This window comes from Micromys minutus (genome assembly GCF_963924665.1).
Source record: "Micromys minutus genome assembly, chromosome: 18".
NCBI lineage: Eukaryota > Metazoa > Chordata > Mammalia > Rodentia > Muridae > Micromys > Micromys minutus.
Window position 1 is genome coordinate 19,351,452 of NC_137953.1, and position 27,122 is coordinate 19,378,573.

The window sequence follows — 27,122 nt, forward strand, 5'->3', positions numbered from 1 at the left end:
TTCCAGGGATACAAAGATGTTTCAATATATGAAAATCCATGAAAGTGATCCAGTATATAAAAGAACTCAAAGAAGAAAATAAAAAACATGATCATCTCTTTAGATGCTGAGAAAGCATTTGACAAATTCAACACCCCTTCATTTTAAAATTCTTGGAAAAATCTGGAATTCATACTTAAACATAGTAAAAGCAATATACAGCAAACCACTAACCAACATCAAACTAAATGTTGAGAAACCTGAAGCGATCACACTAAAATCAGGGACTAAACAAGGCTGCCCACTCTCTAGCTACTCATTCAATATATTACTGGAAGTCCTGGCCAGAGCAATCAGACAGCAAAAAGAGGTCAAAAGGATACAAATTGAAAAGGAAGAATCAAAATATCACCATTTGCAGATGCTATAATAGTATACTTAAGTGACGCTAAAAATTCCACCAGAGAACTTTTACAGCTGATAAACAATTTCAACAAAGTAAGTGCATATAAAATTGACTTGAACAAACCAGTAGCCTTCCTCTTCTCAAAGGATAAACAGGCCGAGAAAGAAATTAGAGACTTGACACCCTTCACAAATTAGTCCCAAAGAATATAAAATAATTTAGGCTGACCCTAACCAAGCAAGTGATGGATCTGTATGACAAGAAATTCAAGTCTATGAAGAAGGAAATTGTGATGAAGGAAATTGAAGAAGACTTCAGAAGATGGAAAGATCTCCCATGTTCATGGATTGGAAGGATAAACAGTAAAAATGGCCATCTTGCCTAAAGCAATCTGCAGGTTCAATGCAATCCCCATCAAAATCTAACTCATTTCTTTATAGAGTTAAGCAGGCCAATTTGCAAATTCATTTGGTGTAATAAAAATCCCAGGGTAGCAAAAATTATTCTCAACAATAAAAAACTGGGGGAATCACCATCCCTGATCTCAAGCTGAATTACAGATCAAATGTAATAAAAAATTGCAAGGTATAGGTCAAAGAAAGGCAGGTTGAACATAGTACTACCAGACAACCCAGCTATTCCACCCATGGACATATACCCAAAAGATGCTCCAAGACTTAACAAGGACACATGTTCCCCTATGTTTACAGCAGCCTTATTTATAATAGCCAGAAGCTGTAAAGAACCCAGATGTCCTTCAACAGAGGAATAGATACAGAAATTGTGGTACATTTATACAATGGAATACTACTCAGCTATTAAAAAACAAGGACTTCATGAAGTTCTGGCAAGTGGATGGATCTTGAAGCTACCATCCTGAATGAAGTAACCCGGTCACGAGAGAACACTTATCATAATCCTCACTGATGAGTGGATACTAGCCCAAAACTTCCAGGATACCTAATGAACAAGTCCCAGAAACTATGAAGTTCAAAGTGAAGGAAGGTCAGAAGGTGGGTGCCTCAGTCCTTCTTGGAAGGGAGAACAAAATACTCATGGGAGGAAATAATGGGACAAATAGAGGAGCAGGGATTGGAGAAAAGATCATCCAGAGACTGCCTCACCTGGGGATCCACCCCATATGCAACCACCAAACCCAGGTACTATTGCTGATACCAAGAACAGCTTACTGGCAGGAGACTGATATGAATGCCTCCTCAGAGGTTCTGCTGGAGCCATACTGATACAGAGGAGGATGCTTGCAGCTAATCATCAGACTGAACACAGGGACTCCAATGAATGAGCTAGAGAAAGGTCTGAAGGAGCTGAAAGGGTCCACAACCCCATGGGAAAAATAAAATTATCAACTAACCAAACCTACCACAGCTCCCAGGGACTAAAAGACCAACTAATGAATTTGCATGGAGAGACCCATGGCTCCACGTTCATATGCAGGAGAGGATAGCATTTTCTGGCATCAATGGGAGGAAAGGCCTTTGGTCCAGTGAAGGCTCATTTTCCCAGTGTAGGGGAATGCCAAGGTGCTGTGCTGGGAGAGGGTGGTTGGGAGAGGGAGCACCTTTATGGAAGCAATGGGAGTAGGAGAGATTGGGGAAAGGGAGATAGCATGTCAAATGTAAATACAGAGAATATCTAATTTTAAAAGTAAAATAAAGTAAGTAGGATGCCAATCTGATAGAAGCTCTCAGTGACTAATGAAATATAGAATTTTCCTGGAACAACTTAATTCTGGCCAATATGAATTTGAATATCAAAAAGTTTCAGGACTGAAAATAAATGAAGTAAATAGGATAAATAAAACTTTCTTGAAGATGTGCCCATAAAAATATTCAGTGACAAAAACACAAGGAATGGGGTCACTTTACTGTGATTCACAAAACCCTAAAGAGTTTGTCACTCCACGGCTCTGTAAATGCCTATCATGAAGGTCTCTGATATGAAAGAACTCCTGTCATCATATGTCACTCTCATAAAGCCAGAGAAGAAGCTACCTAGCATTGGTGTTGCTGTTAGATTATTAATATAACTGTTAGTATTATACAAATTTAAATTTCATCTACCATTTCAAGTAAATAAAAAAACACTGGAAAACACTTCCAGTCAGCATGTGAGCATCACTGAAATATACCGATGGCTTTGTTTTCTAGGTCAAAATGACTGTGAACATAAAACTTCATGTGGAATATATAAAAGTAAAAAAAAAAAAAGACAGATTAAAAAAAAAAAAAACCAACACAACCTGTATATCAATTTCTAATGTAGTTTATTTCCTAAAAATAGAGGGGCAGGGTGAGACTAAAAGCCAACTGTGAACCTGATCGTTTTAGCAAAGTGAATTTTTGTGGGTTGAGAGACTGCTTCAGGGCTCTCTGTATTGGTGAGATACAAACAGATCAAATAGAGAAGAATTACAACCGTTCCCAGGCATCAGGGTCAAGAATGCCTTCCTAACTCTCCCTTTGTTGCCCTTCACACTTCCAAGGCTGAAACATGGTTGGTTCCTCTCAGGACACATTTGAGCTTAATGCATTGTTGTCATGTGACAAACAGCTCTCTGAAACATTAGTGACAAAGATTGCTGCTCATGTTTAACTCTTTCTGACTTACCCTGGACAAATCTGTGTCCTCTACTTAAACACAATGCCCGTTTTTAAAAAAATATGTGTGTTTTTTAAAATAATTTTTATCGGATATTCTCTGCATTTACATTTCAAATTTTATTCCCTTTCCTCCCTCTCCCATCCTCCCTCCCCTTGCTTCAGTGAAGATGATCCCACTCCCGACCATCTACTCCCATCTCAGTGCCTTGGCATTCCCCTGCACTGAGACAAAGAGCCTTTACTGGACCAAAGGCCTCTCCTCCCATTGATGCCAGACAATGCTGTCCTCTGCTACATATGCAACTAGAGCCATGGGTCTCCCCATATGTATTCATTTGTTGGTGTTTTAGTCACTAGGAGCTCTGGGGGGGTGGTAGTTGGTTGATAATGTGTTCTTCCCATGATGTTGCAGGCCCTTTCAGCTTCTTCATTCCTTTCTCTAGCTCCTTCATTGGAGTCCTCATGTTCAGTCTGATGGTTAGCTGTAAGCATCCTTCTCCGTATCAGTATAACTCTGGCAGAGCCTCAGAAGAGGCATCTATACCAGGCTCTTGCCAGTAAGCACTACTTGGCATCAGCAATAGTGCGTGGGCTTAGTGGCTGCATATGAGATGGATCCCCAGGTAAGGCAGTATCTGGATGATCTTTTCTTCAGTCACTGCTCAAATGTGTGTTCTTGATTGGTAGCAGCCAATTTATGCCATCTGAGCAAAATTTTGAACCTTGTGTGTTGAGATTTTTTTTCAACTAAACAATATTGGAGTATTTTTATTCATGTTAAAATTGACATATTGTGATATGAGCATGTGGAGTATAAATTCTGTAATCCTGCATTAAAAATTAGTCATTTGTATGGAAGAAGTCTGCTAAGTAATCACTACTATACAAACACACATACTCGTTACAGATTGTTACTTTTGCAATTTCCATGATAGTCCTACTTAAGCTTACTCCAGTTAAATACAGCTGTGTCTCATGTAATTAATTCGTTTCCATTTACATTCTTAATCTCTTCTTTAATATATCATGAAACCAAATATATTGTTTTATATTTTATTTTTGAGGCAGCATATCATATTGTCATCCAGACATATGTGAAATTCACTGTGGTCCTCAGGCTGGCCTTGGACCCTCAGCATTCCTCTGCTTCAGTCTCCTGTGTGCTGAGATTATTAATGTGAGCTCCATATGGGGCTCTGAATAATATTCCTACTTAAGATAGATCAATTCATGGAGAATATATTAAGCATGGAAACGTGTTTTTATTTTTAGAAATCCTGTAGTGCATTTGTACTTTATCTGGAAAAGATTTAAATAAAGTAAATTCATAATTTTAATTATCTTACAGTACTGAATACTTCAACTTAAGTATTTGTGAACCCAGTAGCCTTCACTGCTGTAGATGGAAATCCGCAGATAAGTCATGGGGTAATGAGACCCATAATTCATCACTATGTCCAGATTTGACCCGAAAAAAAAAGCAATTTACCCAATAGCTTGAGGTCAACTATACATACATATTCATCAAGCACAAATGTAGTTCTTACAAGATTAAACTCCAGGCATCTTTGCATGTCTGAGTTTTTCATTTGTGTATTTGCTGAAATTAATGTCATCAATAGTGGGATGGTTTCTCTTGTCAGCTCACACTAATGAGCTTAAACCTGCAGTGTTCTCTTGAAAAATAATACAGAGCTATAAAACCAAATCCTCTTTGCTTCCCACTCTTCATGTGCTTTTCAGTAAGATTACTTAGATGCGTTTATATATTCTTGAGTTTTCATATTTCATTGTAAACTGTATGGTAATTATGGCTGGCATCAGCAGTTTTTAAGTCCTATTTCGGTTTCCAAAATGCTAAAGATTATGAAAAAAGCATAATCCCACTAATGGTACACTGAGAATGAACACAGGATTTGTAACTGGAAATGGGTAGTAAGATGGGGGTGCAGGATCCAGGTTCCTATCTCACTGTTCTTGAAATCTCAGGAAGTCCCATTCAGGGGATCATTTTCAGGCACATGGGAATTTTGAGAGGAGTTGCTCTAACATTTTGATTATTTATTTATTTATTTATTTTTAGCTTACTCAGCGTTAAAGTGCAATTCATTTTCATGCATTTATATTCCTATTTCAATCATGTACTTGCTGATTGCTCTCTCCCTCTCTGCCTCTTCCCCCCACTTCTAAGTCCACTATTTTATTTGAATACAGGAGGTTTATGATCAAGTACTTGATCAGCATGTTTTTCTTTGCAGACCTCCCTAAAGTCACCCATAAGTTCCGACGGTCAGGTACCTCTTAGCTGCTAATGGAAAGAAACTGTGCAAATCTGACCTTCATCGACCCACATCAATGTCTCAAACATATGCTGATTTTATGTTTCAAAATATTTTTTTCCATTCTGGTCTAGGGGGAGAGTTGATAAACTTGGTTTTGCGTAACAGTTTATCTGTAGCAATTCCATGTCCCAGCAATATGCTCTGAGAAGTAAAGATGTCACTGCAGCATGCATTAACGTATGCAGGACATTGCTGAGATTATGAGACAATGGTATCATTAAGACAACTAGGATGCCAAAAAAAAAAAAAAAAAAAAAAAAAAAAAGGCAACATGTCCTAATTTAGAAGAGTGGATTCCAAAGAAATCCATGTAGAGCAGAAAAACATGAAAGAGAAAGGATTTTTATATCCTCATATATTGGGATGTGCTTTTGCAACACCTTGTAGCTAAAAGCTCCTTTCAGGAAATAGCCATGGTATTTGTCTTTTCTAATACACTAAAAGAAACAATTCTAATACTATACTACACAGTAGAATATACATCTGTGTTTATTGTTTGATTACTATTTGGGACCGATACCAATTACTTTATTTAATAAAATGATTTTATATGCAGAATGAATCCCAAAAGTTACCAGTTTGTGTTGGAAAATGGAAAATGCATTATACTTCTCTCTACATTCAGAAAAATATGAGATATTTCATGCCCAGTTTTAAATTGGACTATACAGGAAATGCACAGTCAACTCTAAGGCACATTTTTATTTCTTTCTATTTATCTGTGGAGGACTCCAATGGCACAGAATTACAAAGCCAGCCCTGATTAATCAACATCAACCATGGCACCATTCTGTGAAGTACTGAGAGGCAGGACCTGTGCACTGAAGATGCTGGCTTCATGGGAAACAGTTTAATGTGTTTTTTAGACTCTTGTTCAACTCTGCAGAATGGGTCAAAAGCAGAAAAATAAACCACACCCTAATCATCTACTACATAAAAAAATGTTGGAAATATCTATTAAAAGCCATGGTAAGTCTCCATAGAAGGAAGCCTAGTGAACCTGTCTTGCTTAATAGATATGTCAGCAAAGTAAGTGGCATCTGCTTAATTTTAGGGTACAAGCAAACTGATCATCACACAGCATGTTAAAAAAAATGACTAAAATGAAGCGTTTGAGAGTTAAAAAGCACTTTTACTTAAATTTGTAGCATTCATGATTCAGTACTTATGATTCTTGCTCCCTTCTTAAGTTGATCACGGATATTAAACTTTTTAATAGCCCCTTGGCTTTGATAAAGAACTGGATTTCTAACTACACCTTCTCCCAGGTTTGAACGGAATTATTTTAAAAGTTTGTATCTACAACTGCCTCAATAATTGTTTAAATTAACTCACAGTGAGGAAAACAACAGTAGTGATTAGTCATAACAGTACAGTTAATGGGCACATCACAAACTTACACATAAATATAAGGAGTGTCACGTCTATTACAAACTTTCATTCTCTGTAATCTAAATATGAGAAATTAAAATATCCATATGGGCCATGACACCTCTATAATAATTTGTTCTTGTCCAGCAAACTTATAGAAGTGAAAGGAATATGTTGGAAACTTGCATAGGTTGCAGAGGCTGACGGTGTTAGAAACACCATCATCCTATTGCTAACAGGAGGAACTTGATGAGGATGGGTAATGTCCTTCTTTCCATCAGTGAATTTCTTTCCTCTCTCATACTGGCCATGCAGTAACACCCATGAGGATCTATATTTTCCAGCACAGCAGAATCCAGGTATTTCAGTCACATGGTGTCAGAGTCCTTACCTTTGCTTTGCATGCCACCTAAATACTCTCTTCAACCCACGAAAACAATGCTATCCCTATATTTTCCTGGAGGATAACCTTTCAGTTGATCTACAGGCCTAGATCTACACTGAAAGACTATATCCTCAGAAATTCACACCGTTTTTAAATAAATCCAATTCAGGTAAGTTTACGTTGCTAAAGAAAATGAAATGTTCAGAAACATAAAAGATGCCATTTATTATAATCTATATATACACACAAAAATGAATTTTTTAAAATGATGCTATAAACAAGTAGTTTTTTCTTTGAATACTGCCAGGGGCTGGCACTGTTAAATGAGTGCCTATGAAACAGATCACTAGGCTCAGATATTCGTGTTTCTGAAATGATACCACTGGAAGCCTGAAAGCTGTTCCATTCTCAATGTCAAGACCAACCCAAGAACCCTTCAATTGACTGGTCTCCAGTAACACAATGGTGGGGAAAGTTATACTCAACAGATCTGTTTACTACATTGCTAAAATATCTGTGGGCTTAATGACCTTGTGTGGCGGTTGATATCTGAACAACCAGAAGGATAGACTCCTAAGGCTTCTGAAAGGACACTGTAGAAGAGAAAGACATAGATCCCTTCAGAATGGATGAGCTGCCCTGGTGGTCCTCCAGATTACTGAAGAGAAGTTAGGAGAAAGCAGAGTCCTTAATATCTAAGATCCACAGATATAAAAACTTAAACATTTAAAGTCATGCCATTCTTTATCTCCCATATTTATAAGTTAAAGTTACTTGAGTGTGCTAGCAGTAGTTGCTTTGTCCATAATGCAGGAAGACTGTGTATTATGCAGAGGAGGAATTCAGCTCATTGAGTTTCTTCTTGCAGTAATTTTTAATGTTCTTACATTTCTTTTAGTATTTTACCATAAAGATGAAGTCACAAATAAACAAGTATTTTACAAATAAGAAGCTGTCAGAAGTGTGTAGAATTCTTTACTTAACATTATCCTCCAAAGACTCTCTCTCTCTCTCTCTCTCTCTCTCTCTCTCTCTCTCTCTCTCTCTCTCTCTCTCTGTCTGTCTCTTTGTCTATGTCTCTGTCTCTGTCTATCTCTCTCTCTCTCTCTCTCTCTCTCTCTCTGTGTGTGTGTGTGTGTGTGTGTGTGCTCATTGTATGAAAGTGAATGCCTGTGAATTCCTGTAAATGTGTGAAGGTCTCAGGACAACTTGTGATTGTAGATTATGTTTTCCCCATAACTACAACCAAGAATGAACTTCAGATTGGCAGGATCGGTGGCAAATGCCTTTTCCCAGACCCCATCATGCCAGTCCCATGTCAGGGGTTTCATGTGTATATGGCTTTTCTCTTTATTCTTTACTTTATTCCTTTGTTTTTGTATTAAACATGAAAGTAGCACACCATCATTTTTACCTTATGCCATTGATAAGAATTAAGTCAGTAGGTCTAACCTTATACAATATATATAAAGATGATCTTAGTGTACAATATGGTTGTAAACCAGTGGTTCTCAACCCTTCTAAAGTTGTTATACTTTAACATAGCTCCTCATGTTGTTATAAACTCCAACCATAAAATTACTTCGTTGCTACTTCATAACTGTAGTTTTGTTATGTGTTATAATGTAAATATCAGTTATGCAGGTATTGAATATGCAACCCCTGTGAAGGAGTCACTCGGCTCCAATGGGTTGGTGAGTCACAAGCTGAGAACTACTGTTATAAACTCCGATAGAATTAATTGTGTACTAGGTGAGTGACAAATGAGTACTTTATTATAAGACTGTTTCCAAATATAGCCACTGAGCACAAGTCTCCTTCCCATGATTTTGGAGATGACCAGGAACTATACTGGGTGGAAGCAACAGCTGCTTGAGACAGATGAGAATGGCCATCTCTCCAATGGGTTGGGTGCAGATAAACTGCCTTCCAAACAGTCAAATGAGCAGAAGGAAAGTTTGCCTCCATTGGTAAGCATATACTTCCTTGCTTCTTCTATCTCTTAGAACTCAATATGTGGTATCACTAGAAGACAATGCTGCTGGTTTCTCTTATTGCCTCCAATTAGGAACCTTCTTGCCATTCCCTAACTTCATTGCAATTTCACTGAATCAGGACAAAGTCACTCTGTTCTGAGTAAATTCTAATTTCTCTCCTGTCAATAACTTGTTCAGCCATCTTAGACAAGTCACTGAACCTTTTCTGTGTATGGTTCCTCAGCTGGAAATTTGGGGAAATCGCATTGACCTGTCTTGTGCACTTGATAAAGAAAGCACCTGGCAGAAAGCAGCAGTATCCAGGCTTGAAATGAAATGCACAGAAAGATAAGGGGCGGGGCTTCCATTCTCGGCAATGGGGCTGGAAGAAAAATAGCATCATTCCTTTGGGCTTGGTCAATGGCATACAACTAGACCAGGTGTCCCAAACTGAGTCTCTGCCAAGAAAAACAGACACCTTTATATATTATTGATCAGAAACATGTTTCCCTCAAAGGTTTTGACAACCAAGAACAAAACTTCATGCTGCAAAACTGAGCTACTTTTATTTTTATATTGATAAATATTTATTCATGGACTTTAGTTTAATTTTTGTTAGTAGCTAGATTGTAATCAAATTACCTGTCATGACTATTGCCTGTGCCCAGTGAAGACACTCAAACACTACACCTGTCAGTTTAAAACTATATTTGTGTTGAACAAGACTGAGAGGAAGCCCTTCGTCTTCTGTATGTGTTTACTCACCGCTTAAAATCCCTCAGCGGGTTGACCTTTATATCCAATGTTTCACTGCTTTCCCCCAGCAGCTTAGAGCAGGAGATAATTCTTTCCCAGGAGAAAAAAAAATTAGAATGCTGTAATTTTTTTTTTTTTTTTTTTTTTTGGAAAAGGGAAGGCAAGGATAATGACAGCAATAATAGGCCAGATAATTACGCTAATTGTTTATTTGTTTGCAAAGTGATGCTTTCAATATTTATTGTGTTCAGTTCTGGTCTAATCAGACCATTTTCATACCTGTAGCACAATGAGAGGTAGGACTGTCCTTCCTCAAATGAGGACCAGTCTGCTCTGATTTTAATGTAATAGTTGAATTCACTCCTTCAGCTTTAACTTAAATATCTAACAATGAGCAATTTGGTGATGGGGGAAGACCTTGAGATATTTTTATTTGTCCTTTGTAAATTGTTGTTCTGCTCTTTCATGTCTCTCCCTCTCACACCACATACACACACACACACACACACACACACACACACACACACACACACACACATACACACACACCCCAGGTATTATTCTTTGCCTGGTCAAGGACTGACTTCATGGTTTCCATGGCAACCCAATTTGCTCAGTGCTCTCTTTCAGCAGCTGCTGATTACACTTTGAATTTTATTTGCATCCATGATTAAGGAGGAGTATAAAAGACGGAGGTATTTTTTTTCCTAAGCAATAAGAGGATAAAAGACATTTCAATCAATGATTCTCTGTAGCTTTAATTAAAAATAAAAGAATAGAAGGAGATACCAGGATTTTAGGAAACTTTTATTTAATGGCTGACTAATTCTGGCAATAATATTAAATGAAGGTGCCTTCCTGAACTTGGGCTGTTTGCAGACTGTACACCACAAGCTACCAAAGCCACACAGTGCAGTCTGTTTTCTATTCATGCTCTGTCAGCTTTCAGCAAGTAGTCAGCATAAACTGCTAAGTCCAGACAGGACAACAGAATTGACAAATATTCAGTATGGTATTGTTGGTTTGAGTCATTCAATGTACTGTTTTTTTCAGACAGAATGTTCTTTGATATCAAGTGTCAGTTATCTCCGTGTTCTTGGGTTCTTAAAAATGTCTAATTTTGACATGGGAGGGGGAGATGGAGGGTAATTATTGGAACTTACTAGAACATCATAGGAAAATGATGTGTGTGAACATGAAACGTTGCAAGATTATAATTATATGATCTTTAAAAATCTATAGAAACATAAAACATTTATAAGATCTTTTAAAGTACTAACTTTAAAAAATTGTGCCCTATATGTTAATACCAATCAAATCAATATAAATTATATACATTTTCGTATTTATGAATACACATAATTGTACAAATAAAACTAATATTTATTTTCATGCTTTTCTTGATTAAATTTTTTTTCAAACTTAATTTTATTTTCTGCTTGCAAGTATTTTGCCTGCATATAAATGTGCACCATGTGTGTGCCTGATACCTGTAGAAATACCTTAAGATTAAGGTTGCAAATGCTGTGAGCCTCTATGTGTACAGTAAGAATGAAAAGCGATCCTTCAGGAAGAGCAGTGCATTCTCTAAGTTGTTGAGACATCTCTTAATTATGATTATTATTATAATAGTATATAATGTACTATTTTGTGCAGAATTTGAAGAATAAAAGTAGTCTTCAATTATATTGTAGAACTCTTAATACTCACTGTTCTTTTAAGATAATTCGTTATAGTAAAGATGGTATTACAGTCTTTTGTCCCTCCAATACAGCTTATCTTCTCCAAGGTATTTTGTACTTTGGGATTCATTCTGAGCAATCAGCTCTGAAGCCAGCCACCATCAAGAGAGAAAGGCTTTGAAATATGCTTGAGCACCACATTTAACATTTCTCTCTACACATATCCATTCTCCAAGTCATACGAGTCCCATCCAAATGAAAAAAAAATTCTTTTATTTCATTTTAACCTATTCTCTGGTGAAGCTATGCTCCAGATTAGTAAGTGTGGGTGTTGGTAGACCAGCCTCAGAGCAGTAAAATATTTAGCTATAAGAAAAGTTTAAGGCTACATTTTTAAATCTATTATCATCTGTACTTCCTCTCTCCTATATAATGATCATCAGAAAAGATGTGTAAATGGTGAAAAGAACAGCCTCTGAAGCTTTACTTCCAAGCAGGCATGTGGTAGGTGTAATGAATGTACAAGAGAAAATCTTAGAAGCAGGGCCATCTTTCATTGTTAATCACTGAGTCATGTGATTACAATTTCCAGAAGACACAGGCTTACTGTATCTAGAAACTTGTTCAAAACGTCTTCAGGGACAGGGTGAGCTCCTAATTCAGAATGCGACTTCCTTGCCAAAAGACTGAAAATACAAGAAACTCAGAAGACATGGAGATGTTAGGAAGCAGCAAAGTCTAGAATTTAAAAGAAAAATATTAATTTCTCTTGTGCCCAAGAAATCAAAATAAATTGAATGAGGCAAAAATGCAGAAGGCTAGAGACTGGTAGAAACCCAGGGACTGATGCTTGACATGGGCTCATAACTCAAGGAAAGTTGCCACAGGTGACTTAGTAAAATAAATTGAGGACACCATAATACTGAGTGAATCTCTTGGCATATTCAGTGTAGACCATTTACTTCAACAGCCATCTTGAATAACCTGCTATTTAAATGTCTTCAGCAATCTTGGTTATTCTGATTCACAGGAATTTACAAAAAGAATCCTATTAACTATATACCTAGAATACCTATAATAAAAAGATGTAAATCAGCATATAAGCACACACATATATGTGCATAGGTTAAATTAAGATTGCATATAGAGTAATGATGCTTTCTCTAAGAATATAAGATCACCTAACAAAATCCTCAGTACTAGTCATGAAAACCTTTCTATCAAGTTGTTGGTTAGGGTTGTCAAAGAGATTCCCAAGGGATTATAAACTATTGCCATTGCTATTGTCCTTATTTGTCCTTTGATCATAGCTGTGAAAGGTAAGTCCCCATTCCTAGAGACACCACACACTTCAGAAGTAAAGCACAGAGGCCCCTGAAATGAAACTGACCTAAAAGTTTTTAACCGGAGGACCAAATTTCATGATATCAGAAGGCATTATGCAAGCTTTGAAAGGAGGGAAGCAATCACTAATCCTACCCTGCTAATATGTCTGTAAACCAGAACCACAACCAACACACTAAGGGTGCAGTAGTGGGTGCAGATCATGGTAGTAACCAAAAGCTCTCAAATGGACTCAATGTCCATTCAACAAGAGGAAAATCATGCCTGAGACTGAAAACCTAGCTAACTTCTTTGTTTTACTGAAGTCATAGATATTAGGGAAGAACTTATAAGTGATACTTAACAAAAATGTGTAATACCAACCAACTTTATAAATTTTTGTTTTCATACTCATAGCCAAGTGTAATCATCACTCATCAAGGAATCTTCTCTTCACAACAGACAGAACCTATTATAGAAAACCACAACCAATAAAACAAAGACGTGAAGCCTATTTCCAAAAGATACATCCACAGAAAATCTGCTGCGTCTGAAGCTCAGAGATCATTTCAGAGGAGGGAGCAGAAACCATTAAATATTAAAGGAACAGGAAATTTGCAATGATATTATATCACTTAGGAGTGTCAGAAGATACAAGTGTAAAGTCCCATCAATATGATTGCTTAAAGACTATCTGAATAAGGACAAAAACAAACATGCTAATAAGGAATAAGTTAAAATTCATGGTCTCAACCCTACTCAAAGAATCACACTCACCCAAGTACTACTGAGAGCAGCAGAAATAGTCTTCCCCTAGGAAAGAATACCCCTGTTAGTTGTGACCATGTCTAAAAACAGTCATGTCATACAGACTATGTATGTTGTACCGTGTGTGTATGTGTGTGTGTGTGTGTGTGTGTGTGTGTGTGTGTGTGCACATGTGCATGTGTACTTAATGAAAATGGAGACAATCAACTTGAAAGAGAGAAAGGAGAAGCATATAGCAGGATTTACAGGGGGAAAGGCAAATCAGGACTAATATGATTGTAATCTCAAAAGTAATCTCAGAAAAATAAAATTACATAAGGCAAATGCTTTGTTTTTCTTCAATATGGGTTCTAGTAGTAATATGATTTCTGGGCTGATTTGGTTCACAATCATTAGTCTCAGAACTCCATTTACTCTTTAGATAATTTTTTCAAAGAGATTTCTGCATAGACTAGTTAAGAATCAGAACATCTATACCTGAGGGGTGTTTGATGTTAAGAATCAGTGGGTCGTGTTTCTTTTAAGATCTAGATAGATTGAATAGGACCTGGACATCTGTTGTTTTCTATAAAACTGAATGAATATTAAAGTTGTTTTGTACTGATGAAAATTATAACCACACTCTTCTATGCAAGGATTTCTGATTTGCTGTAAGACAAGCCTGTGAAGAGTTAGGAAATGGTGAGTGGTCCCATTGTTCCTTGCAAGGTACAATAAACATGGACCATTCAAAGCACTGCAGTCCAATTAAAACACTACACACCCAATGGTGAAATAGTGTCATGATTTTTATTGAGATAATCCATTTTTTCCAGTTAGATTTAGACCAGGTTCACAAGACAGAACTCATATTATTAACTGTGCAAAGAAACCATGGCTGCATTATGTCATGAGCCTTAGAGAGGAGCCCAATCCTGGTATTTTGCTAAACGAACATGGAATGAAACTGTTCCCTAAGTACTTACCTCAATTCTATTACATTAGTGCAACCATCAACCTTCATTAGGGAAGCATTTTGTTTTTCAGCATATGGTCAATAACACAGAGACCTTCATCATGTCAATATGCAGAGAATAAATGACTATGGAATTCTCAGTACTCAATGGCAAGTTCTATTATATTCTCTTCTCCAAAGATTAATGGTTCCTTGCAAATAAGGGGCCAAAAGGTTTTAAGACCCAGAATTAACAGTGTTTGTGGACAGTGTACTTGCACACAGAACCCTACAGAATCTATGACTGCATGCATAAGTCCTCTGCAAGAACACGCCTAACAATATCCAAGCTTGGAGGAAAATGGAGCTAGTGATACTTGGTTGAGGAGTTATTGGCAATAAATGGTTGCATGGAGAGGTAGATTAAGTTTCTTTAATGATGTGACATGTTCTAATCCTATGGCCCCAAACCTATATTAATACCACTAAGTGAGTTTTGAGTAAAAAATAAAACACATGAGGAGGAGAACGTACTGTGGGTGATGGGGAATGAATTGGAGGTGAGGGAAGGGGCTGATATGATTAAAACATGTTATAGCCACGTATAAGATTCTCAAAAATGTTTTGCTGCAACACAACATGGACTATTATCTCAAAATATCATCCAGAGTACTACACCTTTCTCCACCTTATTGTGACATTTAAAATGGGAAAACATCTAATTAAAACAGTTTAACTAGATAAAAATAAGATGTTTGGAAAAAAAAACAGAACACAAAAGCAGCCCAATATCTTTAAAATAAAAAAAAATTATTTAATATATTTTATTCCACTAGAGAGAGAGGGAAAGTGGTGGGAAATGTCAGAGGTCAGAGGATAACTCAAGGATCTTGTTTTTCTGCTTTTTACTATGGGACCTGAGATTCAGACTCAGATACTAACACTAACAAACTTTAAAACCAACGTTATACCTACAGAAAATAGAGATGTTACTAGCCTTCTTATGCCAAGTTTTTCATATTATTTAATTGAACTACAAGTAAGATACATTAAAATTAAGAGGCTAAGCTTTACCTAGTATCATGTCTAGCTTGTTGAAATGTCCAGAGCTGCTGCCGTCTAAGCACATCTTTCTTCTGCAGATATGTCCATATTAGTTACCTTTTGCATTATAGTAAGAAAAATATCAGAGAAAGAATTACAAGTGTAAAGATTGATTTTCTTTAAGGGTTTGGTCATAGCAGGGAGGGTCTGGTGGACACAAGGAAAGCCTGCCATGCTGGAGAAGAAAACTGCCTTTGACTAGCTTCTTCCTTCAGACTTTGATTCCACTCAGCTGGTGGTGACTTAAACATGCCTTACATTTAATCACCCTAAGGAGGGCTGTGGAGTTCATTTTAGGGATCTTGCTGCTGGTCTTTGTCTGCTATTTTTCTCATGATAAGACTGGTGTTACAGGTATGAAGATCACAAAGGACAATGCCATGAATATTACCATGTCATTATATTGTATAACTTTTAAATAGACAGGTTTTAGGAAAATAATGTGCCCATTTTCTTTACACATTCTTACTTCAGTTCTCCCTTCTCCAACACCCTTTCCCATATGGGAGACTATGGAAAATGGGTACTTCCTAATAGAAGAACAGTGACTTGAATAGTTATTCCATGTAGAAAATTCATCTCTTCTATTCATTCTCTTTAATTTACATTTCTTTACCTTTCATGTGAGTGTGGAGAACATATACAGCTATCATGGCATATTTGTTGAGAAGAGAGGAACTTCAGCATCCAGCTCTCTGCTTCCCCAGTGTGGGTCCTTTGGCTTGAAGTGAGAACTTCAGGCTTGGTGGCAATCACATTTGTTGGATGAGAACTTTTTTTTAGCCCTTCATTTAAAACTAATTTAATCAGTCATACAAGTATGTACATACTTGTATTTCCACATGGGAAATGACCTGGGGTACATAGGCAGCAAAAAGAAATCTCTGGGTGTAGAAGTGCTTGTAAGGTTCATTCTAAATAAATCTAATTCATAAACAACACTTATCAATGGATGGTTGATTTTCAGGGATGGGAGGGGTTTTCTGATAGGACTAGTGTAAGCGTATTCAAGACAGATTAAGTCAAACTAGCCTGAAGAGAGTGTTAATAGAGGATGATTAATCAGAGTGCTCTTTCAGACACGAAAAGGGGTCTCAAACATAATTTATATATTTGCACAGGTGTTCAGATGAGCTGCCATAAACTCTGCATTTGTTTTGTATATGCACAAGCATGGCACGTTAGAAGCCTGCAAAAGTCTCATGTGTTAAAATTATTTCAACATTAAAATTTTTATCGAGGTGTATTTCACAACTTCTCTCAGTCTACACTGCCCTTTAGGTTAAAAAAAAAAAAAAAAAAAAAAAAAGGAAAGAAAGAGAATCTGAACTTTAAAGGAATCTCAGTTGGGAAGCTTGGCATTTTTATTACAAAAGCTAGATAGGTAAAAATGACTGACAGAGATTGTTATTGGTTATCATTGGTCATGGTTTAAATGTGCAAAAGATGTAATATTGAGAGGGAAAGAAAGAGACAAGCATGCAGGAAGCTGCAGCCCTACGGGTACTTTTGAGAGTTACTGGGAAAAAATCTGACTTTTTTTTTTTTCACATCAGTTAGATCTGTGAACATTTGCTACATGAATTCAAACATGCCAAAGACATATGTTGCTCATATATCTCCTGCCTCCTCTTCTATTGATTTCCATACATTCTACATGTGTGTTTATTTTTGTTTGCATTTTTTTTCAATGAAAACATCTTTCCAGTGGATAAGCTCTATGAAAATTGAAAATTTTTCCATCTTTTTGGCATCACACTGTGTCTTAAAATACCAGTTCATTAGGCAATGCCCTCACCAACTTGGAAATAACTCCCCATGTTATATAGTTTAGATTAAATGGTCTTCATTTCTTAGGATAAGCCAGAAAACAAACATACATCTTAAATGTTCAAAAAGTAAAGGGTCAAAGGATACATCTTTACATCCCATAGTGACTGGCAGGAGGCTCATATCCAATGGCAATCTGAGCTATAGGCTACAATAAGAAAAAATAATACCCTGAGGCTCTGCATAATCACATTGGAAGATCCTAAGGTAAAGTAAGGCCAAGTGCAGTTTTGAGCCATTGGGCTATTGTGGTGAGTGCCACAAGACTAAAAAGACTAAGCAGAAATTGGAGGCCAATGTGCAGTTGAACAAAAAAGATGAAGAAGAAACACAGAGCAGGTCCTTTACACAGAAGTCAGGAGTCCCATCATCACCTTAGGGCCATTATACATTTCTGTATGCTAAGTATGGTGCTTAGGAGTAGGATAGCTATCTCTAAGCATGTAGCAGAATGAGGCACAGCTAATGCTGACCCTGCCACTTCTCAGACACTGAAGTGTCTTATACGTAGAAGAATCCTAGAAATGCCCCATTATGCCATGGTCATAAACTAAAGAGAAAAAATGGACAGCAACAGTTTGGCTTCTCAAAAACTACACTATAAAAACGTACACGGCTCAGATCATTACAGGCATTTGCTTAACTGAAATTCTCTTCCGTATATCCTAAAGAAAGATTATAATTGTTTCCCAGGAAGCTGTTACTGTGAGTATTCAGGAAGTATACTGAGATGCTTTAACTCTCTGTGGAGGTAATGCCACATCATGGTGACCACATGATCAGAGTGTCTGTAAACTAGCACAGAATTGGTGTATTCATCCACATGTCATGAGATCAGCTACATGCCTATTGCTTGAACATTCTTAAATGGTCACTAAGGCATTTGGTAAAAATGCTCAAATTCTTCTCATAAAAAAATATCACTAGAAACATGCTAAAACACAAAATATCAAAAAAGTTATTAATATAGATATTAAAAAACTGATAAGTGGATATTAAGAAAAGAAATCTTAGAATACCCATGGTACATGTTTACATATCAATATGAACCTCAAGAAGGAAGACTGAAGTGTGGATGCTTTAGTCCTACTTGGAAGAAGGAACAAAATAATCACAGGTGGTAGATGGTGGGAGGGATTTGGTAGAAAGAGAGGAGGGAGAAAGAAAAAAGGGGGGGGGCAGGATCAGGTATTGGAGAAGATGGGGAGATATACTGAGGGTCAGGAAGTTGAACAGAGGTATGTAGTAATGGGGGATGGGAAACTGGGGGTAGCCAACAAAAAGTCCCAGATGCCAGGAAAGCAAAAGGCTCCTAGAACCCAAAGGTGATGGCATTAGGTGAAATACCCATCACGGGAAGAGAGAGAACCTATAGAGACTATATCCAGAGGTTAGGCACAGCTCCTGGTTGAGGGATGGTGCTACCCACCCATCTCAAAAATTTTAGCCCCAAATTGCTCCTGTCTAAAGAAAATACAGGAACAAAGAGTGGAACAACAGAGACTAAAGGAAAGGCTGTCCAGAGACTGCCTCACCTGTGGATCCATTCCATATGCAGCCTTCAAACCACTACTGTTGATGCCAAGAGGTACTTACTGACAGGACCCTGATGTGGATGGTTCCTCAGAAGCTCTGCCAGAGCCTGACAAATACAGATGTGGATGCTTTCAGCTCACCATCAGACTGAGCACAGGGATGCCAATGGAAGATTTAGGGGAAGGACTGGAGGAGCTGGAGGGGTTTGCAACCCCATAGGAAGAACTACATCAGCCAACCAGATCCTCAGAGCTGCCAGAGATGAAGCCATCAACCAAAGTGTACACATACAGAGACCCATGGCTCCAGCAGCATATGAAGCAGAGGATGGTTTTATCTTGCATCAACGGGAGGGTAGGACATTGGCCCTGTGAAGGCTGGATGCCAGGGCAGTGAGGCTGGAAATGAGTGGGTGAGTAGGGAAACATTCTCATAGAAGCAGGAGGAGGAGGCAAGGGATAGGGGATATTCGAAGAAGAAACTGGGGAGGAGGATAATATTTAAAATATAAACAAATAAAATATTCAATAAAGTGTTTTTAAAAAGAAACAACAATAACAACAACAACAACAACAAAACCCTAGTGAATGGGAAGATTGATCACAGTCACTTTGAACTTTACTTTTCTATAATGGATTTGTCTCATCCCTTTACTTGTACTTTTGTACAGTGCAGAGGCCCCGGACCACCCAGGTTCATCTTGCTTCATGTAAACTGTAAATCTGTTGCGTGCAGAGATTACTGTCTTAATTGTTATGTGAACTGTACTTTACACGTCACAGCGTTTCTCTTAATTTAAACCAGATTTGCAAAACCATCTAACTGGGACTTACTTCACGAACTGTAGTTTGAACTTTGAATAATCTTAAAATTCTCTAGCAAACACCTAATTGCTAATCCATACCTCATTCTCAGTAAATTGGAATTAAAGAACTTTAGTGATTATACTTCTGGTAACTTAGTTCATTAATAGTCTTTTACATCTGTTTAGTATTTTCATCTGGGTGTTTAATATTTTCATCTGGAATCAATGGTCCAAACATTTGCTTTTTTCTTTCCTTTATAATAAATCCTTCCCTGGTTAATTAAAAGGTAAAGTACAGCATCTCAATATCTCACAGTCCCATTTTGGCAATACAAAACCAACCAACGAACTGACCAACCAACCAACAAATCAATAACCTAAAACAGTGAAAGAAAATCACAATGGCCCGTCTCTTTTATTGTCTGTTTGCTTGTTAAGTCCATGAAATAGATACTTTTCATAACACCTGCAACAGACTTAAGGCAAATGCCAAGTTACAATGTTGGTCAACAAATGTGAGAATATAAAATATTCCTTCATAAAAAGTCAGAGATATTTTAAATAGTTTCATGGAATGTGAGTGCACCTACTTTATTTTATGGAGACCAAAATTCTAGGAGTCACTGCAAAGAACTTGATGGTTAAGTGGCCATCATATTCTTCTTATATTCTGAAAATCATATTTCTACAAGTGTTTAAAACCTAGTTAATCTGTACAGAAAGAAATAATGTATGGGAAATTAAGAAAAAATTAAATCAGTATTACAACACAAAACATATCATATGTTCCTCTTAGCTCAGAAAAAAATGAGAGCACTGTATACTATTTTACACATTGCTGATTACTTATTTCTTAAATTCTCTTGGATGAATTTCCTTGCATTTTCTTGCATTTATTTTATCCATAGCACTTCACTAAGCATTTATCCTGTTCAGATTATTCTTTAGGTAATAATAAAGTCTCTTTTCAGGACTCAAATAGCAAAAAATGATCACATTTGGTAAATTACGGTTTTTATGTTGCTAATCTTTTTTTTTTTTGTAGATTAGCCCTAACTTCTATACTTCAGTTAAATTTCAATTATAGAAATATTCATAAAAATAATTTTTAGAGACACATTTATCAAGGTAAAAATTTTTTACACTGATAATTCAGTAGAGAAGCTAAGAGTGTGAACAGCACAAGTTTTAGCAAGTCAGAATATTTGGGTAATTTAAATATAAATTTAAATATTTCATTATCCATCATGTAAGTATAATTTCACTCATGAGTCTTGAGAAAAATAATGACTTATATGTGAAATATGCTAGTTTGGTTTAAGCAATTGACAGTGACTACTTACAAAGACATAAACTTGTCTATTTTATATATAGCATCTGGCATGTTAAATTGTTCTTCTGAAGATTAAGTTCTCTCTATAAGAGTTAAATAGGAAATCAATAGGTTAAGTCAGATATCTGTAATGTCAGCTTCTAGACACAGAAGCCTGTGTAACCAATGACACTTGACACCAATCTAATTAAATGTAGTAATATGTACACATAGGGAATATGTCCACCAAAACGATAAGTAGTTTGTTATTCTGAAAATGCAATTAAGGAAGAATTAGAAAAGGAACCAAGCAGAGTCAGTAAGTTATAGAAATAGCATTCATACTTGAATTGTTCATCAGCCTCAGTGCTAACTGATTCTCTCACCAAACATAGGTATTATAATGTTCATAGTTTCCTTTAATACTATTAAATTTATTTACTTATATACTGATGATTACTGTGATGACTATTCCTGGTTGTCAACTTGACTACATAAGGAATGAACTACAACCCCAAAATGGAGGACACACCTGTGATTCAAACCTTGAGGCTGAAAGCCACAGGTTTCTGACCTGGAGGCATAGTGGCCATGAAAAGATTAGACCCAGGCAAGGTAGTACATGCCTTTAATCCCAGGAGACTGAAGCAAGCAGATCTCTGAGTTCAAGGTCAGCCTAGGACAAAGCAAGTTCTGGATCCAGGCATGATGGTACACACCTTTAATCTGGGCTATATCTTCTGCTGGAGGCCTACATAAGTACATCAGAAGATTCACTTTTGTGACTGCTTGTACTTAACTTGTCAGCATATGTTTTGGAACCTATTTCTACAGAAAACCAGCTTAAGCAGCTAGCCTCATGGGACTGAGCAGCTACTAGAGCCTTGAACTTCCCCTTCACAGTTTCACATTGTTAGTTAGTTGGACTGCAGACTGTAAGTCATCACAATAAATTGCCTTAAGCTACAGAGAGCTTCCATAAATTCTGTGACTCTAGAGAACCCTGACTAAGACAATTGTATATAATATCAACGCTTCTATTTGTGTTATAAGCCTGACATTTACTCATCTTTCAAATTTTAAGTTTTCCCGGTGCTTCTTGCAATGTTTCTGGTTCACGAGTCTCTCCTCAGGGAAGCTCTGAAACAATTACCTAGGGAGACACTTCCTCAGTACATACACACACATACACACACACACACACACACACACACACACACACACACACACACAAACACACACAAGCATACACACACACACACACACACACAATACCAGGCCTATTAAACCTACTTCTTTGTTCTTACATAAATTACAGTGGATTTTGTGTTTGTTTTTCTTTTTTATTTCCCCACTTACATATGCCTCTATCCATTTCTTCTGTTCTTTCTTTTTCCTTCCTTTTTCTTCTTTTTTATACAAAAATAAGTGAAGGTATAGTGGCCGAGACTGTGTGTAAGGCAAGTTAGAGCTTTACACAATGAATTATGTAGCATTCTAAAGTTATGTAGCTAAAAATTAGTAAAATTTGAGCTTTGACTAGTCATAAGAGGATACATATCAAGCAAATCATGAGCTCTTACTACACACACATGTATGACCTGAGGCACAGTGCCAACATGTTGAAACCTGGAGATTTATATGACAACAGTGGCCATTTCTTATTGCAAAATTTGAAAATGCATGTATGGGTAGAATTAAAAAAAACCGAACAGGTTATATTAAGGATTTGTGTGTGTGTGTGTGTGTGTGTGTGTGTGTGTGTGTGTGTGTGTGTTATATAGTAAGTATATAATGACAATATTATATATGCATGCAGTAACAATTAGAAAAAAGATGTTTTCAAGGAAGAGGATGAAGGAGGTATATGTAAGTGAGTTTAGAGGGGGAAAGGGAAAAGAATTATGCAGCGGTTTAATTATATCTACAGAAAATGGCATATTTTCTTACATAAAAATATAGATAACTAGCTCAGAATAAAACAGATTCAAAATCTATACAATGAGATCTGAATAAAATAAAGAATGCTTAGAGCTGAAATAAATCTATATTAGTTACAATGTTCCAAAAGTAATTTTATTATAACTTTATTTGTGACATGGTGACTGTATAGGTCATAGAAATGGCTACAACTTTGAAAGTTCATAAAGACAAAGGGAAACAGATATGGAGTTGCTATGGTACTCATGGAGATCATGGGAAAGATAACAGTGACTGAATGAAGGTCACAGTGACACTCTTGAGTTCCAAATCATGTCACATTTTCATTACCTTTTAAATTGGAAATTGTATGTGGTACATATATTGTTCTGATAATCTTTTCTTTTAAAATGTTGGATTATATAAGTTCTAAGCCTTGGTATTTAGTAAATATTTTGCCCAGGGAAGATGTCATGAATTTTGTTTTTATGACTGGAAAGCAACTGCATAGTCTCATTTTAGAAAATATGATAGCAAGACACAGGTGCTATTTACTAACAATTCTGAGAACCCTGTTGCTGAATGTTTTTAAGAACTGTGTTTTAATGACTTTTCACTGCCAATGAGTGTTGTTAAATGTTGTGAAAGACATGTTCTGTTATCGTCTTTTATTCTTCCAGTAATATTCCTGGATATAGGCAGTTACATATTTCTTACACACTTTTGACCTAACTAAACATTGTTACAGACTAACTGAGAGGAGAGGCAAAGGGTTCCTCTTTGGTTTAACTGTGCTCTCTAATAAGTGGCTCCTTCACTTGGAGGAATAGTTGTGTGGCACAGTTAAAATCCTGTGACTATAATTACCCATTTCAACTATCAGTGACCAATATCCAACACAAAACTACACATGATAATGATTTACAAAGCTTTGATAAGTTAATATAAAATGCCTAATAAAATTTATTGGCTCTTCTGTATCTTCATTTTTCCTTCTTTTGAGTGACAATTACAGTTCCTGGTATGCATTTTAAAATCAGAATAACATCATTTAAACCAGTCAAGTTTAAGGCTTTGGCATTTAGCTGGGTTGAAAGTCAAATACTATGCTGGTTAAAATTAATACTGATGACCTTATAGTAATGAATTCATAATTTAATCCAGTGAAATATGAATACACCATTAGCTACTGGGCAATCTCTAGACCTTGCAAAGCGTTCTATCTAAACAGGGTAAATTGATTTTCCTGGGGGCCTTGGTCATACCACACACCACACCGTCTGACAATGTGATTTAAGGTGGGGTCTCACTAAGTTATAAAGACTGACAGTATAATTTAGTATAAGATTGTTGTTCACAGTTAGGTTATCTTTGATTAGCTGTGACAATAATTGTGCCCCCCAAAAGTGACTCCAACCAAAAATATAGATGTTGGTGCTTGAGTGAGTTTTCTTATTTGAAAGCTTATAAGTACTCTCAGGACTGCTGCTAAGAAAATGAAACTCCTGTTTGTAAAATTTGCTATGGTGACTCCATGTTCACTCTGAGTTCTGTACCACTTCCCATATTAAACTTGATTATAAATAATTTATCCTTAATAATTTATATCCTTTAGTGAAATAGCCTTCAAGTATTGTTTACAAATTATTAAATACAAAGTAAGTCTTTGTATTTCTCCAAATTTGCTATTTCAGTCAGTAATCAGAGTGTTTTTGTGTGTAATATGTTTCCACTTCACAGTAGGCTCTAATTTTCTGGAAAAGCAAATTAGGACCAATAAGTTATTTTCATTGTGCATAGTACTGTATAAATACTGTGTATAGTACAGATATAAAGCTATCCATTTAAATATATATTTCTGTGCCACATATATATGTGTATGTGTGAATTCATTTGATCCATGCCTTAGAAATTTAAATATAAATTACTATGTTTTCAGGTTTGTATAATAAAATAAAATTTGTAAGAATGAAAATAAAAAGAAAGCTAAAAGAAGAAAGAAAACACAAATCAACAAAATTATAATAGTTACAAAATAAATCCTGCACTTTGTTTAAGTACTTAAAAACTGTATAAAGAAAGAATTTTAAAAAGTTCCTTCATTAAATTAAAAAAAAAAATCTAAAAGCCTGACAGTTGCAGTAACCACTCCAACCAAAATAAGCTTGTACAAAGAAAACACAACTCAGTTAATATGAATACAAGCTGCATGCCTAGATTGGGCAGATCTACCACTACACTACTCTGTTTCCCAGCTATGAGATCCCCTGGAACTTGTGGTTTGTCCAGGTCACATGCTTCAGCTCCATCTTCTTCCCACCTCTTCTTCTTCTGTCAACCTCCTCTCTCCCTTCCCCCTCCCTCCCTCCCCTCCCTCTCTCCAACTCTTCAGCTCCACCTTCCCCTTTCCTCCCAATCATTGGCTCTCCCCTTTATTTTAAAAATTAAAATGGGAAGAAGGTTCTGATGAAATCACCTGAGTAGTGACTAGACAGCCCTTCCTGGGGAAGTGAAATTAGCATCAAAATTTCAAACAGCTCCAGGATAATCCACAACACCTGACAAACTTTTATATGCATCCCATCCAAGTTAAATCAAGAAGAGTTCAACAAATTTAACAGTCCCACAGCAATCAAGCAAGTTGAGACAGTAATTAAAAAGACCTCTTGACTAAAGCTAACACTGTCCTAAAGGATTCAGAACAGAATTCCACCAGACCTTTAAAGAACAAACAAATTATTCTTCCAATATTTTTAAAGCAGCACAATAATAAAACCCTCCAAACTCCTTTTATAAAGGTATTATTATTCTAGTACCATCACCTAAAGTAACCACATTAGGAAAATAAAACTGCATATCAGTATCCACAATAACTATAGATACAGACAGTCTTAGTAAAACACTTGCAAAACAATGTAGGCATATATCAGGAAGGCCACCTACTGCAATCAAGTTGGATCTATCCCAGAGTTTCAGGGATGTCTCAACATCCAAAAGTCAATAAATGAAATAAATCATATAAATGGACAACAAAATACAAATCACACGGTCATCTTAATAGATGTTGTCAGGGTCATTGGTAAAATGCAGCATGCCTTTATGATGAGTGTCGCGGGGAGAAGCCAGAGGAGCACACATGTCAGCCTAATAGATGGTATATATGACAAAACCATATCAAACACCACCACAAATAGATAACAGCTAAACCAACTTCGCTAAAATCAGGAATAATGCAGAGATGTCCACCATTCCTATCACTTCCATCAAAGTGAAGGACACACTAGCTGGAGCATTCAACAAAATAGAAAGAAATGAAAGGAATACAAATAGGAAAATAAGAATTCAAAGTATTCTCTTTTGCAGATGATAGGATGTTATACATAAGAGATCTGAAAGGTCCCACAAGAAAACATCTAGAACTTTTAACACTCTAAGAAAAGTGTCAGAATACAGAATTAATTTAAATTCACCAACAAAAAATAGCCTTAATGTATATAAAAAAATGAAATGGAAAGTATTCTATGCACAATTACCCTTATTATAGAAATAAAACTAATCAAGGAGATTAAAGACCTCTACAATTATAACTTAAAATATCAGAAGAAAGTAATTAGAGAAGGCACTAGGAGACCAAAAGCTCATTTATGACCATGATTTGGTAGAATTATATTGTGAAAAATAACCATGCCACCAAAAGCAACAACTCATATTCAATGGAATTTCAACTGAAATCCCATGGTACTATTCATTTAAAAAATTGGGGGGAAAGTACCCCAAAACTCACAAGGAACCCCAAATCTCCTTTGGCCACAAAAGTCTTGAACAGAAAGAACAATGTTGGAATAATTTCTATATCAAATTTCAAGCCAAATTTTCAGAGCTTTAATAATAAAAGCAGTGTGCTAATAACACAAAAATAGAAAGGTAGATCAATAGAAAGAAGACCTAAACATGAGTTCATGTAACTACAGCAACATGATACTTGACAATGATTATAAAAATAAATATGGAGAAAAGTCAGCATCTTTCACACAGTGATGCTAGGAAGACGACATATGCTGTGAGAAGCCTG

The 27,122-nt window shown here is 36.4% G+C and overlaps 1 protein-coding gene across 3 annotated transcripts in view; it reads right to left on the reverse strand.

Moving 5' to 3' along the window:
• Positions 1 to 27,122, reverse strand: part of GRID2 (glutamate ionotropic receptor delta type subunit 2) — a gene marked incomplete at both ends in the record, with an annotated part of 1,350,985 nt that overhangs the window by 751,270 nt on the left and 572,593 nt on the right. The gene's annotated exons all lie outside the window — the stretch shown is intronic.